General features: G+C 36.3%; 1 protein-coding gene across 4 annotated transcripts in view; it reads right to left on the bottom strand.

Moving 5' to 3' along the window:
• The window catches only part of ZNF638 (zinc finger protein 638), a 78321-nt gene extending 64823 nt beyond the window's left edge, over positions 1-13498 (bottom strand). For 2 of the 4 annotated variants that reach the window (XM_045549825.1, XM_045549826.1), the window contains exon 1: positions 12830-12920. The gene's annotated coding sequence lies outside the window, so the exon portion shown is untranslated. Of the gene's footprint in view, positions 1-12829; positions 12921-13413 lie in introns of those variants that run through there. The other 2 variants (XM_045549828.1, XM_045549827.1) reach the window with 2 other exon arrangements.
• Positions 13499-16729: the final 3231 nt, after the last annotated feature.

Raw genomic sequence — 16729 nt, 5'->3', positions numbered from 1 at the left:
GCTGAACACCTTAAGCTATAGTATCATTTATAATCTTGGTAGAGAAGTTTCTAATGAAGTAGTTCATGAAAACATTATCATTAAAAGAGGAATTATGATCAATTACTTTACATTCATTCAGTTGTCCCAGCTCTATTAGAATTCCCACTAAAATTATGTTAATTTTAAATTAGAAGCATGACACACAATGTTGGGCACTGATAAGAAGAAATACTTTTTAAAAAATATAATAAAGAGTCTGCCTATGATACATATGCCAAATAACACATCTTCAATGGTTAAAATATTTACGCAATCTGTTTCATCTTCTTTGTAAATGAAATTTAAGGAGTACAGGAGACCACCCTTATCTATGAGCAATATGTTCCAAGACCCCCAATGGATGAATATCTGAAACCATGGACAGTATCAAACCCTATAAATGTTTTTTCCTATACATACATACATACTTACAATAGTTTAACTTACATAGTCACAGTAAGCGATTAACAACAATAAAAGAATATACGCTATAATAAAAGTTATGTGAAATGTGGTCTCTCCTCTCAAAATATCTCATTATACTGTACTCTCCTATTTTTGGACTATGATTGACTTCAGGTAACTGAAAATGCAGGAAGCAAAAATGTGGGTAAGGGGAGACTATTGTATATTCATATTTCATCTGAATAATTTTCATTTTTTACTAAAAATGTTAAGTACATTTTTAATCATTTAGGAAAGTTACTGTTTAGTCTTCTCTCTTACAGCTGTCATTCACATCCACTCCAAATAAAATGTTTGACTAAAAGGATGCTTGTATTTGTATTTGAAGCTTCCTATTTATAATTATAAGCTTTCCTTTTGCAATTATATAATTCTGAAGCCTTATTTTTTCACATCTAACTTAAAGGCAGGCAAACCCCACCATCAGCACCTTTCTTTGTTTTGTTGCTTAGCTTTTATGTCTTCCTCAGTCAACTCAAGGGAATAAAATTCCAAAATCAAATATCAGGTCTTTAAGGGTATCTTTAAAAAAAAAAGCTAGGTACTCTTAAAAAATTTATTACTTGTTATTCATACAAGTAATTACTGACATCACCATTCTAGGTGGGAATGGACCAAAGTTATTAAGCCAGCACAGATTCCTTCCTTCATAGAGCCAACTAACATTCCACTTTAAGATGGAGCTAATACCTTACAAGAATTAGAAAAAACAAAATGATAAAATATATAGTTAGAAAGCTGCAAGTTTCCCTTTTCACATCTCTGCAAGTAAGAGGGTTTGCAGAAAGATTGTAAACTGGTTGAAAAAAACTACACTGTATCTGTGTTTTCAGCTATAAAAGAGAATGCATTCCTGGTAAGATATATGTTGTTAAGGATAAAGAACTAGTGAGTAAAAAAAACCCTACAAGTTGTTTTCATTTTTTAAATTAACATATGAGCAAAAAAAATCAATGAAATTATGGTTAAAGATAAACTAGCCATACAACAGTTTTACATATGTAAGTATATAAACAGTATGACCATTACCTATGTATAAAGTCAAGCTGGTTTCTAACCTTAAAATAGGATATGTAATAGAGCCACAAGCACTTCAAAATTCTGCAGTTACAAGTAAAGAAACCAAAGAGTTTTTCACCAAAGATGGCATTCACTGATTTCACAATTTTTAAATATTGTTAAATATCATAGAATTTATACAATGGAGGTAACAAGTGATAGACAATTATTCAGGACAAATGTTTTATACAGTAAATATAACCTTTATTATCTATAACCATTAAAGAACATGCCATTTTCTCGATAATCGAGGTTTCTAAAAGCTGAGAAGGTAATCCTCTACATTTCCATTCAAATGTTTTTAAAATGAATACTTCCTAATATATACTTCAGCAGGGAATATTGAGTTTTTCATTTTCCTTATTCTCCCAGCCATGGAGTATATAGCCTAGAATTTAAAAAAATCAACTGAGGTTCTAAAAGAATTATTTTTTCAGACTCGGAGCATAGGCCACAGTACAGGAGTCCCCCCTTACCCAGAGCTTTGCTTTCCACAGTTTCAGTTACTTGCAGTCAGCAAGAAGAGTTTTGAGAGACACTTACCTAACTTTTATTACAATATACTATTATAATTACTCTATTTTTAGTTATTGTTGTTAATCTCTTACTGTGCCTAATTTATTAACTGAACTTAGGTACATATACATAGGAAAAAAAACATAATATACCTATAGGGTTTGGGTACTATCTGTTTTAGTCATCCACTGGGGTTCTTGGAAAGTATCTCCCTCAGAGAAGGGGGTACTACTACACTGAAAGGATTTTAATGACCAGAATCAGGAACCACACAGAAAAGGTATGAAAACTCCTTCTGGGTTGGAAACTTCAGAATTTGGAGACTAAAATTAGAGGGCAAGTTGTTAAAAGTTGAAAACAGGAGGTGGAACAATACAACAGAAAAGTGTTTGGGAGATTTTTCAGTGGTTGGGGGCATGGGGGAAGAAACAGTAAATTCAAAATGCGAAAACCTGTCATCCAATTTTCAAAAAGGCCTTGACCCAAAAATGTTAAAAATACTATTTAGGGATTTCAGAATTTAGGACTTCAAGACCTAAATTTACGTGGCTGTGATAATAACCTCTCTTCTCCCCTCTCCAATTTTTAGCTACTGGCTTTCTTATACTGCTACATGCCTGATGCTTTTTGTTGCTATCATCACTTCAATATATCTCAGGTTTGGTAAATATTCATTTTTGTTTTTTCTGTGTTATTTTTTGGCAGAGAGGAGCATTTAATAGGCAATGTCAGTAGGTCAGAAAATTCGTTCTTAGAAGTGTCCAAATCCTACATGCCACTACGGGATGGGGTGAGGAGATATAATATCACAGTAGACCCCTCTTTTTCCCTTTCTTTCTCATTTTAGTGGAATGAGCTCAGAATCATTCATTCAATTTATTAAACATTTTTTGAGAGCCTAACATGACAGTCACTCTGCTAGTTCCTGGAGTTTCAAAGTCAAATAAAATATGGTTCCCATAGCCAAAGTGCCAACAACCTAACAAGAAAAACAAAATCAACTGCAGTACAGCTTGTCAGTTTTATGACAATGCTTAAGTATCAGAAAAGGATTTCTGAAAGATACAATAAATGCTCGAGTTGAGTTTTATGGATGGTATCTTCTACAGTTTTGAAGGAAATGGGAGAAATGAGACATCAAATAACATGAAGGAAATGGGAGAAAGGAGACATCAAATAACAAGGTCTTACTAAACATGTGTTGGATTATCAAACTTTCAAAAATTTAAAATATCCTAGATAAAGTTTCTAAATAAAATACTATTAGACAGTTGTGCTGGAATGACAAAAATAAATTATAACAAACTTATTAACTGCATATTTCTGACAAAGCTATAAAATTCTGGACCAGACAGCTTCAGTTAAAATGTTCGAATCTTCTGTAACGTCAAGACTATTTGATAAAATCACCTACAAAGACAGGCAAAAAAAATTTGTTAGGAACCTATATTCCTTATGCCAACCATTAGCTACTACTGTTAGTGGCTTTTGAATTGTCTCCCAAAACTATCCATTCTGAATCCTCTGCTCTCTATACCAATTCCCTTAGTCACCAAGGTTCAAAAAAATTTTATTCTCCATTTCTAACTAATTATAAAATTCTATGTATTCCTGTCAATACTTCTTATACGTACTTTTCTTTCCCTGCTCACTGCTATGACCATCCTTTTATAATCCTTTATCACTCTACATCACAGCTGGCCTCCATCCCAATTCATTCTGTCACTAACACCTTTTTCTTGGCTTTTATAAACTTTAAATCTACAGTTATCTACACAGATTCACAGATGCACTGGCATAAAGAGGCAAATGTTATAGACTCAAGTTCTTAACAAGTAAAATAATGTGTTTGAGATTTTCTTTAATATAATCTGAGGGCAGGGGATGATGGGAGTTTGATGAAATAAGAGTAGTAAAAAAAAAAAAAAAGGTGGGGGGAGAGTAAAACACCAATATGAGTTATTGAAGATGGCTTCATTCTTCTCAATATAATCTAACATTATCATACCAAGGTCTAACAGAGACCAAAATCAGCTAATGTTATGATTAACAAGCAATGCATAAATAATAAATTCAGATTTAAGTCTAAAATCTCATTTTAATTATTCCCTACACCCTTCTTTTCCATTTGACTTTTTATTTTTTGAGACAGGGTCTCACTTTATTGCCCGGGTTAGAATGCAGTGGCATCATCAGAGCTCACTGCAGTCTCGAACTCCAGAGCTCAAGTGATCCTCCTGGCTCAGCCTCAGTAACTGAGACTATAGGAACACGCCACCCTGTCTAGCTAATTTTTCTATTTTTTGGTCTCAAACTCCTTGGCCTCAAGTGATCCTCCCCGCCTTGGCCTCTCAAAGTGCTAGGATTATAGGCTTAAGTCACTACACCCAGCCTCCACCTGACTTTTTATGAATTACTAAACAGTTTCATATTTCATTGTCTCTGTTTCATTCTGCCTTATAGTGGAAAAAAAATAACTTGTAAAATGAAGAAAGTAAAATTAAGCAAAACAAGCAAAAAGTTCTTGATAACAAACCTCTGATTAAGAATTAGGTTATGCCACACCAAAGAAAATAAACCATAAACCCTTGGCTTTTCAAGAGTGACAATGATGTAACCTAAAAAAAAAAAGTAACAAGAAACAAGAACCAAAAAGACAAGGGCAAATTTGGCATTAACACCTGCAAAACAACCAAACATATTAAAACAGTCATTATAAAGCCTTTTTAATTTAACCTCAGGAGCTCTGGTCATAAAGAGGTTTGCTCACCCAGAGGAATTTATGAATAGCCATCTTATGAAATCATTAAACTTACTTGGAAAATCCTGAGTTGAGATCTGAGTTCTTAACTATAAACTCCTTTGAAAAGAACTGCAATAGTACTAACCCTTTAAAACAGATTATTTATTCCTAATTATAATCATGCTTGTCACAGAAAATAAAAAGTAGCAAATAAAATTCTTACCAATAAAACTATCACCCAGAGTAAACTAATATTCTGGTAGTTTCATCTAGTTTTGCTTATGTGCATGCATACCGATTGGGGGGGATGAGGTACACAGAACTTTGTACAAAATGAGAACAATGTTATTTTCAATTAACATTTTATTTTTCTACATTTAATATTTTTCAAAACCAGAATATTTAATGGTCACAAAACATTCTGAACCTTTGAACTGTTTTAACAAGTATCCTTTTAAGAACTAAAACCATGCCACTCTAAAATAAGAAATATTCAGTATAATGTCAACCATAAAAATTCTTTTAGAAACATAGTAGAAACTGAGTTGAGGCAGCCATGAATTAAAAAGATATCACTACTATATCCCATCAGATATTTCTGAGATGTCTACTACCATGGACAATCAAGAACTGCCTATATTTTGATGCAGTTTTTGAGAAGGAAGAGAGCCCTTAATCTTTGTTCCAGATGTCAGCTATAATCTCTTAGAATCCAAAACCATCACCAAAAACTAGTCTGCCAGATCATAATGGCTCCATGAAAAGATTTATATCAAACCCCACACTTGGGAGAAGGGGATGGAGGTATGACTACATGGTGAGTGCCAGGCGCACTGTCTGGAGAATGGACATGCTTGAGGCTCTGACTCAGGGGGATGGGCGGGACATGGACAATGTATATAACCTGAGCTTTTGTACCCCCATGATGAGCTGAAATAAAAAAAAAAAAAACCACACTTGGACTTTACAGCACTTCATTGTTTACAAAGCACTTTAATGGTATCTCACTTGAACTTCACAACAATCCTAAGAGCAAAGGAATCCCAGTTTACACAATAAACACACACTTAGAACACAGCTAGGAAGTAACACGATCACAACAGAACCTACAGCTTCTCTCAGTGTTCTTTCTGTATTCTAGAAATAAAAACCATAAATCGATTTTATAGCTTTGTTTATTTCTAATCATAAAAAAGCAATATATGTTCATTACTCACCTTCCTTCCCCTCAAAAAGGAAAGAAAAACCTCCCTTACCACATGCAGAAAAGAATAAAAACTTTTCTATAATCTTACCACAAAGGGAATATTACCATTAACATTATTTTTCTAGGTATATACGTACCCACATACCTCATTTGGTGCTGCTTTGTTAGAACACTGTTTGTCTCAGAATATATAAATTCACTTTGATACTTAAGAATTCGGTTACTGCAATGGCCAGTTAATACAAGAGTCCAATTGTTTATTCAGCCACAAGAATGTCATTCTGTGCTTTCCTGGCACTCAATCTGCTAATCTCTTGTACCACATAGAGCCATTCAACCAACTCTTTACTATCATTAGTCTTTTTCCCCCTCTCATGTCTCACAAAAGGTATGCAAATAGTAATTGTGAAAGTGCCACGTGAGTATCATGTTGGATGTCAAAATGCCAAAATGCTGTGTCTTCGAGGAAATGGTCAAAGATACAGAAAGCAAAAATAGGCAGAAAATCAAAACCATTATTTGGCATCATGAAGGACATCACAAATTTCATTGCTACCTTAAAGGATCAATGAACACATCATTTCAGATTTGAAACAAAATGAAAGATCACTTGCTAATACACAATGCTAAGAACAGATCACCAAGAGAACCAGGCATTAACAACCTCATATAGCAATAATTTAATATTATTTCCAGAAAAACAACTTTTTGATAAATGGAGTATTATCAGATATACCTTTTTGTTTTTTAGGAGTATGTGCACTGCATACAGAAATAGATCTACAGAGCACAATATTATATTCATTGTAAATGATGTTCCCCTAGAGATGTGCACTGGTGGTCCTGCTTACCTCACTGCCCCTAATAAATATAATGGATTAGTCCAAGAGAAACCACCTGATCCAAATTGCAATAAAGGAATCTTCCTCAGGATTTTTTAACTAAAAATGAGAAAAGTGGAAGATGCTCATAAAACTCAAAGCTGTTGACAGCTGTATTTACTGCCTTACTGAGAAAGCAGTAAGCACTGAAACTAACAAAAAAACACCACTATAACAGAGGTAAGCAGGACCAAGAAGTAAACACAATATTGAAGATATTCAATACCCAGGTCCAATTGTTCCTGAAGCCCAACTGCATCTTTACCCTCCCTGCCATTTGGTTATTTTTTTCTTTCATGGAGTACATGGGACAAAAAATGTCCCCATTCACCTGAAGTAGATTCTAAAATCTTCAATTAAGCATACCTAAACTGATTAAATGCCTTAAAATGCCAAAAGGCCCAAATTCTTTACAAAGTACAAAAGAACATATATAGTATACTATCTTTTGAGTTTTAAAAAAAAGAAATAATAAAACATACATATATCTGCTTATGGTTAAAAAGAAACACAGTAAAGATAACACAGCAAACAATGAAGTTGGTTACCTCCAAACGTAACCAATGGATAGAAACGATTAAAGAGATATGGGAATGACAGTTCATGGAGTACAACTTACTGTATAGTTTTAACCTTTGGAAGCATTGTGAAATCTACATATTTTTAAAAAATTAAATCAGTAAAGATGGAAGGAAATAACTAAAACTGAAAGCAAACTAAATCATATTTCTAATGAATACCACAACCCAATGAAGAGGAAAAAGAAAACTAATTCAACTATGAACCCACTATTCAACTGACACACCCTCAGTTTTGGTCAAACTAGGGGAAAGGTAAGAACAACAAATTTTCATTCTTCAGTAAGTTTGTTTTTTGTAGTGGTATGGATAAAGCAATTCTGAAATGACTTTAGACATATTATAGGTTTGAGCAAATATGCAAATGTTTTGATGATGCTGGGAACCAGGTTTGTCACTGTGAATATTAATATGGTATGGCAGACGGCAATAAAGAAATGAACAGTAATAAATTATATAACATTTAAAATACCAAGAGTCCGTAAGTCCATACTAATAAATCAATCAATGGAGAAGGGAAGGCTCTTACAGAGTGCTAAGTACCGACTGGTAAATGTAGAACAGCCAGAGTGGAAAATCATTTTGTAAACATCACAATAAAGAATGGCTCAGGCAAGAATCACGAGTAGGTATTATATACAGACGGAAATTTTGAGGAGTAGGACATTTGCATCGTCTTAAAATCTCTCTCCAGAGATTAATTCAAGATGGGGGGGGAACCAAACACTTTAATATCAAAACATGATCAAACATAGTATCATCCATGAAGGGCAGATGGACATGATGTACCTTCCAGATGTACCTTGGGGACATATCATCACTTACATGATTTTTCTGTCCAGGGATGCATAATCTAAATCTAATCAAGAAGAAACTTAAGACAAATCCAAAATGAGAAATGTTGTATTAAAGAGAAAAGCAGGCCGGGTGCGGTGGCTCACGCCTGTAATCCTAGCACTCTGACAGGCTGAGGCGGGAGGATCGCTCAAGGTCAGGAGTTCAAGACCAGCCTGAGCAAGAGTGAGACCCCATCTCTACTAAAAATAGAAAGAAACGATCTGGACAGCTAAAAATATATATAGAAAAAAATTAGCCGGGCATAGTGGCGCATGCCTATAGTACCAGCTACTCGGGAGGCTGAGGCAGAAGGATTGCTTAAACCCAGGAGTTGAGGTTGCTGTGAGCTAGGCTGACGCCACGGCATTCTAGCAACAGAGTAAGACTCTGTCTCAAAAAAAAAAAAAAAGAGAGAGAGAGAGAAAAGCAGGTTGTATTCTTCAAAAATATTGTTCCAGATTAAAGACAACATGACAACTAAATGCAATATCTGATCTTAAATTGATCTTGTACTGGAGGAAAAAAACTGCTATGAAGAATATTATTGGGTCAATTGACAAAAACTGGAATACAAACAGACGAAAGAATTTTATCAATGAAGTTGGTAACTGTACTATGACTATGAAAAATACCTTTTTAGGAAATATATACTAAAGTATTTAAGAATAAAGGAGCATGATATATGCAACTTATTGTTAAAGAAAAAAGTGTGTATGTAGGAGAGAAAGCGAATTCCCCTAAAGTCACTCAAAAACAGTTTTAATGACCCATTTTATGTCCAACATTGGACTATCTAACTTCTTAATTGTATAATAAGTTAAAAAGACTATAAGCAAATATGGCAACAGGCAAAAAACCTCAATATAATCTAGAGCATCAGCCCCAAACACAATTTTGGATTTGGCTCTTCTTTTTCTGCATCATGTTCACTCCCTGTTGTCTGTCTGTTTGTCAGCCCATTATGCAATCCACAGTAACCTAATCTTTGGGGAAATTTCCACTGATCTGAAGATACCCACCCTGCTAGGAGGGATTCCAGTAAATGACTTCATGCAAAATTGGTTAACTCCCCTAAATAAAATTTAACACTAGTAATTTAGCTTTAGAGAGATAGTGTAGCACAGTGTTTTAAGAACTTAGACCCCACATTCAGTGTTTTAACTCTGGTCCTGCTGCTTGCTAACAATGTGACCTTAAGCAAGCTGGCTAACCCATGTCTCAGTTTCATCATGTGAAAATGGAAATAAAAACAGTACCTACTCAAAACATCAAGAAAATTAAAATTATAACTTCTGACATGCAATAGGTGCTCAAAAAAGTTAGATAATAAACATAATGCTTTACTTAAGAAGCAGATAGGTGGCTGTTCCTTTTATTAAGGCTGGAGTAGTTTCTGAAAATTATAATATATTGGAAATAGGAATTAATTGCTTACTTCCATCTTTCTCTCAATATTTCCTAAATTGAGATCTAGCAGTTGTTGAGTACATTTCAAAAGTCGCATCAAAATTCATGGATTTAGATGTTGATGAACCAAAGCATTATCTAAATAACATATAAAAAGCAGCTTTTCTTGAACAAATAAACTACAAGAAAAGGTAGGTGGGTAGCTTACAAACTTGTGAGATAGATCAACCAATTGCAACCAGTTATAAACGAACTATAAACCTTACTTGGATGCTTACTCCAACAAATTGTATACATACGTGTGTGTTTCTGTGTGGGGTGTAAGACAGATAAATTTGAATGCTGTCTGAATATGTGGTATTATAAATTATTAGTGATTACTAATAGTAGCTATACTCTAGAGAAAATTTTGAACTATATATTGATGAAATGATATAGTATTTGCTTAAAAATAAACCAGGGGTATAGATTAGACAAACTGACCATTAGATTTTAATAACTGAAGCTGTATGATAGGTACATGTGTGAATCATTATATAATTCTCTCTACTTGTGTATATGTTTAAAATTTTCCATAATAAAATATTTTTTAAAAAGAGTAGGGGGGGCATAGAGACTCAGACCTGTAATCCCAGCACTTTGGGAGGCTGAGGCAGGAGGATCACTTCAACCCAGTGGTTTCAGGTTGCAGATGCTACTGCACTCTAGCCCTGGCAACAGAGCGAGACCCTGTCTCAAAAAAAGGTAAAAAAAATTCTACAGAAAATAAAATTGGCAGCTTTCTACAGAAATAATAGGGAAATTAGTTGAAAGTTTAATAAAATGAAGACTGTGGAATAAAGTATTTTGGTATTTAAGGGGTTGAAGAGTTGAAAGATAATCTAAAAGATATGTACCCCGAGGTAACTGTTAAGAAAATGTATGTACTTTAAAGCTATTTCTCTTATGTTCCCTGAAATTTTTTTCAGTGCAAAACCCTTGCTATTCTTGACCCTCACTGATCATTATCATAGCTATGTGTTTTATTTGGACACTTCACCTTTTCCTTACCCTTCTTCCTTTCCATTATTCTCTTCCCATCTCCCACATACTTATTTTCCTTTCATTTTCTTCAACCACAAATTTCAGACCAAACAAAGTTAAAGCAAGGAAGAGTAAGTTGAATACAAATGAGGGCTTACTGGCTTTAGCCCGGAACAAATACTTTCATCCTGGAGGATCCCTAAACTACCACATTTCAAAATTCGTTAACTCCTGTTTGCTTGCAAAACAGTCCTGTTACCGTGTACTTATACTGGAAGCCCTGTTTCTTAGTATGTAAAGCATTTTATTAAGAATTTGGATAGATTTAGTCAAACCTTTATCAGTATACACTAAGGCACAGTGGAAAGAGCATGATTTGGAGGCCAGGTTCTGGCAACTACCGGCTGAGTTCATTTACTCAACATCTGAGCATCTACACACCTGGCACTGGGATAGATACAAAGATCAACACAATAATCACATAAATGGTTACAAAATATAGAGAAGTGCTACAAGAGAGGCATGTATCAAGTTCACAGAAGCACAAAATATTTTAATGAACTTAGATGATGTTTCAACTCTGAAATTCTATTAACCTAAATTCCTTTAAACCTCTACTTTTAAAAGGGAATATTCACAGGTTGCAATTTTCTGTCAAAAGATGCTGCTTAAGCACTTTAAATTTTGAAATAAAAATGACAGCTAACATTCATTAAGCACCTAGTATGTGCCAAGGGATAGGAGCTTTCTTATACATTGTCTCCCCAGTCACAAAAATCCAAAGCAGGAAATAGTATTATCAACATTTTACCCATAAGGAAGCAGAAAGTTCAGAAAGACTAGAATAACTTATCCAAAGTCTCACACACAAAGTAAGAGGAAAACAGGGATTCGAATCCAGATCTTCTGATTCCAAAGCCTATTCTCTTCCACTAAACTATTTATCTCATTTTCTTTCACTACATAAAAACAAAATTTCCAGATCACCTTCTCAAGAGCACACAAGAGAAAAACTCTAGGACAGCTGTAAAGTATAAAGTAATGACTGATTGTGAGAACCTTTTTTAAACTAGAGCATCTGCCACACAAACCCTCCATAACAAAATCCAAAAAAAGAATACAAAACTTAAATATAACCAATATACAAGGCAATAAATATGAAAGACATGAATAAATATGTTCTAAAAATGAATATTTTAGTTAATAAAAACGAATGAGATTTTGTGATTTCTTCCAACTGTTTTATCTTTACCCTTTCTTGGATCCAACACAAATAAATGACCAAGAAGGGAATGGCCCAGCATATTTTAGTCTATTAACATGTTGGATTCCACATAATTATTTAAAAGTACATTTTACAGAATATGGGAGTACAAATTAAGTGTATATGAAATGCTCTCAAATATATTTTTAAAAAAGAATGCAACATAAGTTCACTGTCTAGAATGCTTAATCATTAACCAAATTTAAAGCTATTTTGAAGTAATGTCATTTACACGTTTTTGTGTGTGTAAACTTACATTCATCATTTTTTGGCAAATTCTTTTTCCAAAAATTTGTAATTCTGAACCAGCAAAAACAACATCCCTGAAAAAAATACGTTAACCCCTTACAACAAATGGGGAAAAAAACTTTTTTGGGCACAATTCCAAAGCTGGTTAGAAAAAGAATTTGAATCAGCATAAATCAATGGATCCCGGTGACAAGTTTTTCTTAAGAACTCAGTTCTGATTGAAAGTATTCCTTCTTCCCACCCCCAAACATGGCCTAAGGACAAATTTTAAGATTAAAAAAAATGAGCTTAAAGCAGCCAGGCTTCATAGTCTAGCTCAAAGATTCTGTAATGTTCTAAGTCTCCCTCGTTCGCAACTGCCTCAAACAAAAAATGTTTCAAACGTCCTCAAGGATTCGAGTGTGTAGTATACATTTAACCTCCTTTGACAGAACGGGGCCCGAGCTAGGAATCACACAAAAACACTAACGTTCCACATTCACGACTCCTTTGAGAAATCTGGAAATACTGTTAAGTATCACAGCCATTCACAAGCCCTCTGCATCGCACACGGAGGTGACATTCTCTCCGCTTTCACACCTGCACACGGCAGACACAGGCAACTGCGGCCCGCAAAAGCCGCTGGATCATCGCCGTCCCTCCTTCATCCCAACTCCCCCCTCCCCGGCCCCAAACCCAAACACGCTCTTCTCTCCACGCTTCTCGCAATGTCGCTGGTCAAACTCCAGCGCCTCTTCGGGCTCGATGGGACCAGCTCCTGCCTCCTCGCCGCTCCCTCGGCTGTCAGGCCTGCTGTGGCCCGGCCGGCCCTGCGCCGACGGGAAAGGGCCGCCCGGGCCTCGCCAAAGGGCTCTTCACCTTCCTGGGCCCAGCGCTACGGCGTCAGGCGGCTCTTACCGAGGCAGGGTCCTACACGGTGCCCTACCGGTCCCTCCTGGGCAGCGAGCCGGACAAACGCGGGGGCCGGGCGGCCCAGCTCGCCTGCCGTCCCGGCGGTCCCCCGACCTCCTCCCGCCCCCGCCGTCTGCCCGCCGCCATTTTGTGCGCAGCCGCTGCGACACAGATACAATAGTCGGCCCGGACCTCACGGGAAAGGCTCAGGACCCCCACACTACGGGTCCCCGCCTTCCAAGCCCCTGCTCCCCACAAGGCAGCGGTCCTACCTATGCCTACCCGACTAACAGCCGAATCCCATTCGCGCCCCGCACAGTTTAGCACCCAGCCTCCGGTCTCGACGACGACGAAGATACCGCCTTCTGAGAAGTGCACGCATGCGCGCCTCTAAACCCTCTGCGAGCCGCCGTCTGCTCCCGGCGCCTGCGTACCGCCGGCACTGCGCTCGCCCGAGGCCAGAGAAAGCGCCCAAGGAGCTTGCTTCCAGAAGGGGGCGCTCCCGAGCTGCGGTGTTCTGAGGCGCCTGCTGCAAAACTCGGGCATGGATGCCTTTGCCCGTTCTGTGCATGTCCTATGCAAATCATGCTCATCCTTTAAGACATCTATTGTCTCACCTCCTCCATGAAGTCTTCCCTGATCACTTTTGCCTTCAATAATAACATTAAAATAGGTAATACTCACCTGGCACTTAATATCATAATGCGTTGTATGGTTAAGATTTTGCCTGTCTTTATCCTCTTGTCTTGTACTTTTTCTTAAATCCCTTTATCACAGGCACTCAAAATGTCAAGAAATTAGAATTCAGTTAAAGCTTATTGAGCTAAAAGTTTATCACTCTGAAATCCTTGTATATGTCATTTCACAATGGCAAGACCTACCTGTGTGGTATTTTCAATCCTCATCTTACCTGTGAAAACCCTTGGGTTGACAGAAGTTAAAGAATTGCTTTCTTCAATGCTTTATCTTCTCAAGGTGATTCTACTACACCATATAAAAACTCAATCATTGGACAAAATCTGGTAAAACTCACAAGCCCTGCCTTGTGCATACTACACAAATCACACCACCCACCCTGAGTCTCACACATCAGTTTTACCTACCACCCAAGCAGACGCGTTTATTTTATCCGCATTAAAATAAGCATAGGAAAGGCGAAAAGTCTTTTTAAAAAAATATCTTACCCGATTTTCATTTCAAACTAAAAATCCTGCTAGAGGCAACAAGCCAAAAACAACAAAGAAAAAGCCAACAAACTCTCCCCAAGCTCCAAATAACCCATGTTAAAGTTTGATAAGTTGCCTTTCATACAGTTCTTTATATACATATGAACACACATAAGTATGTTATATAACAGGAAATGTGCTTTTGTTTCTTTTTTTCCAAAAATGTAACACAGTAGCCTATTTGCTTTTCAGATTATGACATTTCTCCAAGCAAACCATATAGATCCCCCCTTTTTTAAAGTTGCATAGTATTCATTGTATAGCTGCACCCTCAATTATTCAACCTTTTGTTGAACACTCAAGTTGTTTCTAGTCTTTCTGCTACTACAAACATTGCTGTAATCAAGGACTTATCAAATGATGCTTTCATTTCTAAAGGGCAGAATCCCAACAGAATAGCAATAGTGGGACTGCTAGATTAAGTGTATGTATATATACATTTAATTTTAATATGTGTTGTAGGAATATGTCTCAAAAAGGTTCTACAAATTCCCACTTTCATTAAATATGTAGGAGAATAACCATTTCTCTACAAACTCTTCTTTCTCTAAACTCCGAAATGCTTTCAATATCTTTGGACTTGTCCGTTCTTTAAAGTTTGACAGAATTCACCTTTGAAATATCATTTGGTGTTTTTTCTTAAAGTTGTTCTTCAGCAACTTTCTCTAGACTTTCTCTCTGCCCCACAATCAATTTGGTAATTTATATTTTGATAGAAAAGGATCCATTTCATACAGGTTTTCAAATTCATTTCCCCACAGTTCGCCAAAGTAACTTCTGAAATTCCTTTCATTTTCTTTATGCTGACCCCTTATGTGGCTTTATTTATTTACACAGCACTTAGCACCTTCCAACATAACAATAATTTATTTCTCATTATTTATTTCTTCTTTTTTTTCTTTTTTCTTTTTTTTTCCTTTTCATTTTCTTATTTCTTTATTTCTTTTTCCTAGCCCCACTAAACACTGAGGAACCATTACTTATTTCTTATAGGTCTTCCTCCACTAGAATGTGAGCTCCATAAGGTCAGGGATATTTGCCTGTTTTCTTCACTGCCTTATCTCCAATATACAGAATGATACTTGGTACACAGTAGAAAATCAGCAAATATTTGGTGAAAAAATGAATGACCCTGATGTGTAAAAAAATTGTGTGTGTATGTAATTGTTGAGCATCTTTTCATGTATACTAGCCATGTGCCTTTCTTTTCCTCCTTTCGATGTTCTTTGCTCACATTTCTAGTGAGTTTATAACTTCTGAGTTTTCTCTTTTAAAACTCTAGGAAGCCTCACCCCACCCCCTGGAAGCATACATACTCAGAAATTACACAAAAATTCTCCTAAGTTTTCTAAATTTTTGTTTATAATTTCACAATTTTATTTTTTACATTTAGATGTTTAATCAATCTAACATTATTTTTATGATGTAATGTAGAGATCTAGCTTTCTTTTCATTCACATGAATAAAGCCAATCATGAAGGTTCCAGATTAAGTAAACCACTCCTTTCCCCATAACTGAAATATGTCTTCCCTTTAAAAAACAAACAACAAAAACTATTTAGTTCCCATATATAAAAATGGAGTCATAGACCTTCTAGTCTGTGTTAATGATCTATTCGTTTACCCATGAGTCAGTGCTATTTGGTCATATATTAACTGATCCAATAAATATATATTGTTTATATTTTAATTTTCCATATATTGTGATGTTTGACATCTTAAAAATCTTTCTGGCTGGGAAGAAATTGCCCCTCTAGGGGTTAGCCAACTCTTAGAGATGACAAAGGGCTCAAGAGGAACATTTTGATAAGGAAACTAACCAACCCAAAGCCATCCACCTCTATCTGGCCCATAGGCACTATCTGCCCAGTTTGCAATATTCCTCTGCCTTAATCATGGCAGGGTCAGGTACCAGGCAGCTAGGGACCACTCCTATGGCTTAGAGCCTGCCAAAATTATTCAAACTAGCCAAACCTGAGCTATGTTGCCCTTCTCTCAGAAACTCTAATAAAGGCTTTGGCTGGGGCTCTCCCATCACACCTGCCCCTTCTGTCTCCTGACTGACCTGACCTGCGTGTTTCCCCACATGGCCCTGTATAGCATGCCTCCTTTTTCCAGGATCTGTGAGTATAGTAAATTTTGTTTTCCTGAGCCCCTCCTGTGCCTCCTGACTCCTCTCCTGTGGCTGTATCTGACTGACCATCACATGAAAGAACACAGAACAAAATATTACTTGAAGGCCCACTCTGTGCCAGGAACTATTCTAAGCACCAAGTCAGCAGCAAAGCAAAAGGCAACCCTGAGTCCTGCCCTCATGGCACACACAGCCTTGACCTAGGAGATGGACAATTAATAAGTACAT

The sequence above is a fragment of the Lemur catta genome, chromosome 4 (assembly GCF_020740605.2).
Source record: "Lemur catta isolate mLemCat1 chromosome 4, mLemCat1.pri, whole genome shotgun sequence".
NCBI classification, from domain to species: Eukaryota; Metazoa; Chordata; class Mammalia; order Primates; family Lemuridae; genus Lemur; species Lemur catta.
The sequence above is the reverse complement of the archived record's forward strand: the minus strand, read 5'-3'. Positions and strand labels throughout refer to the sequence as shown.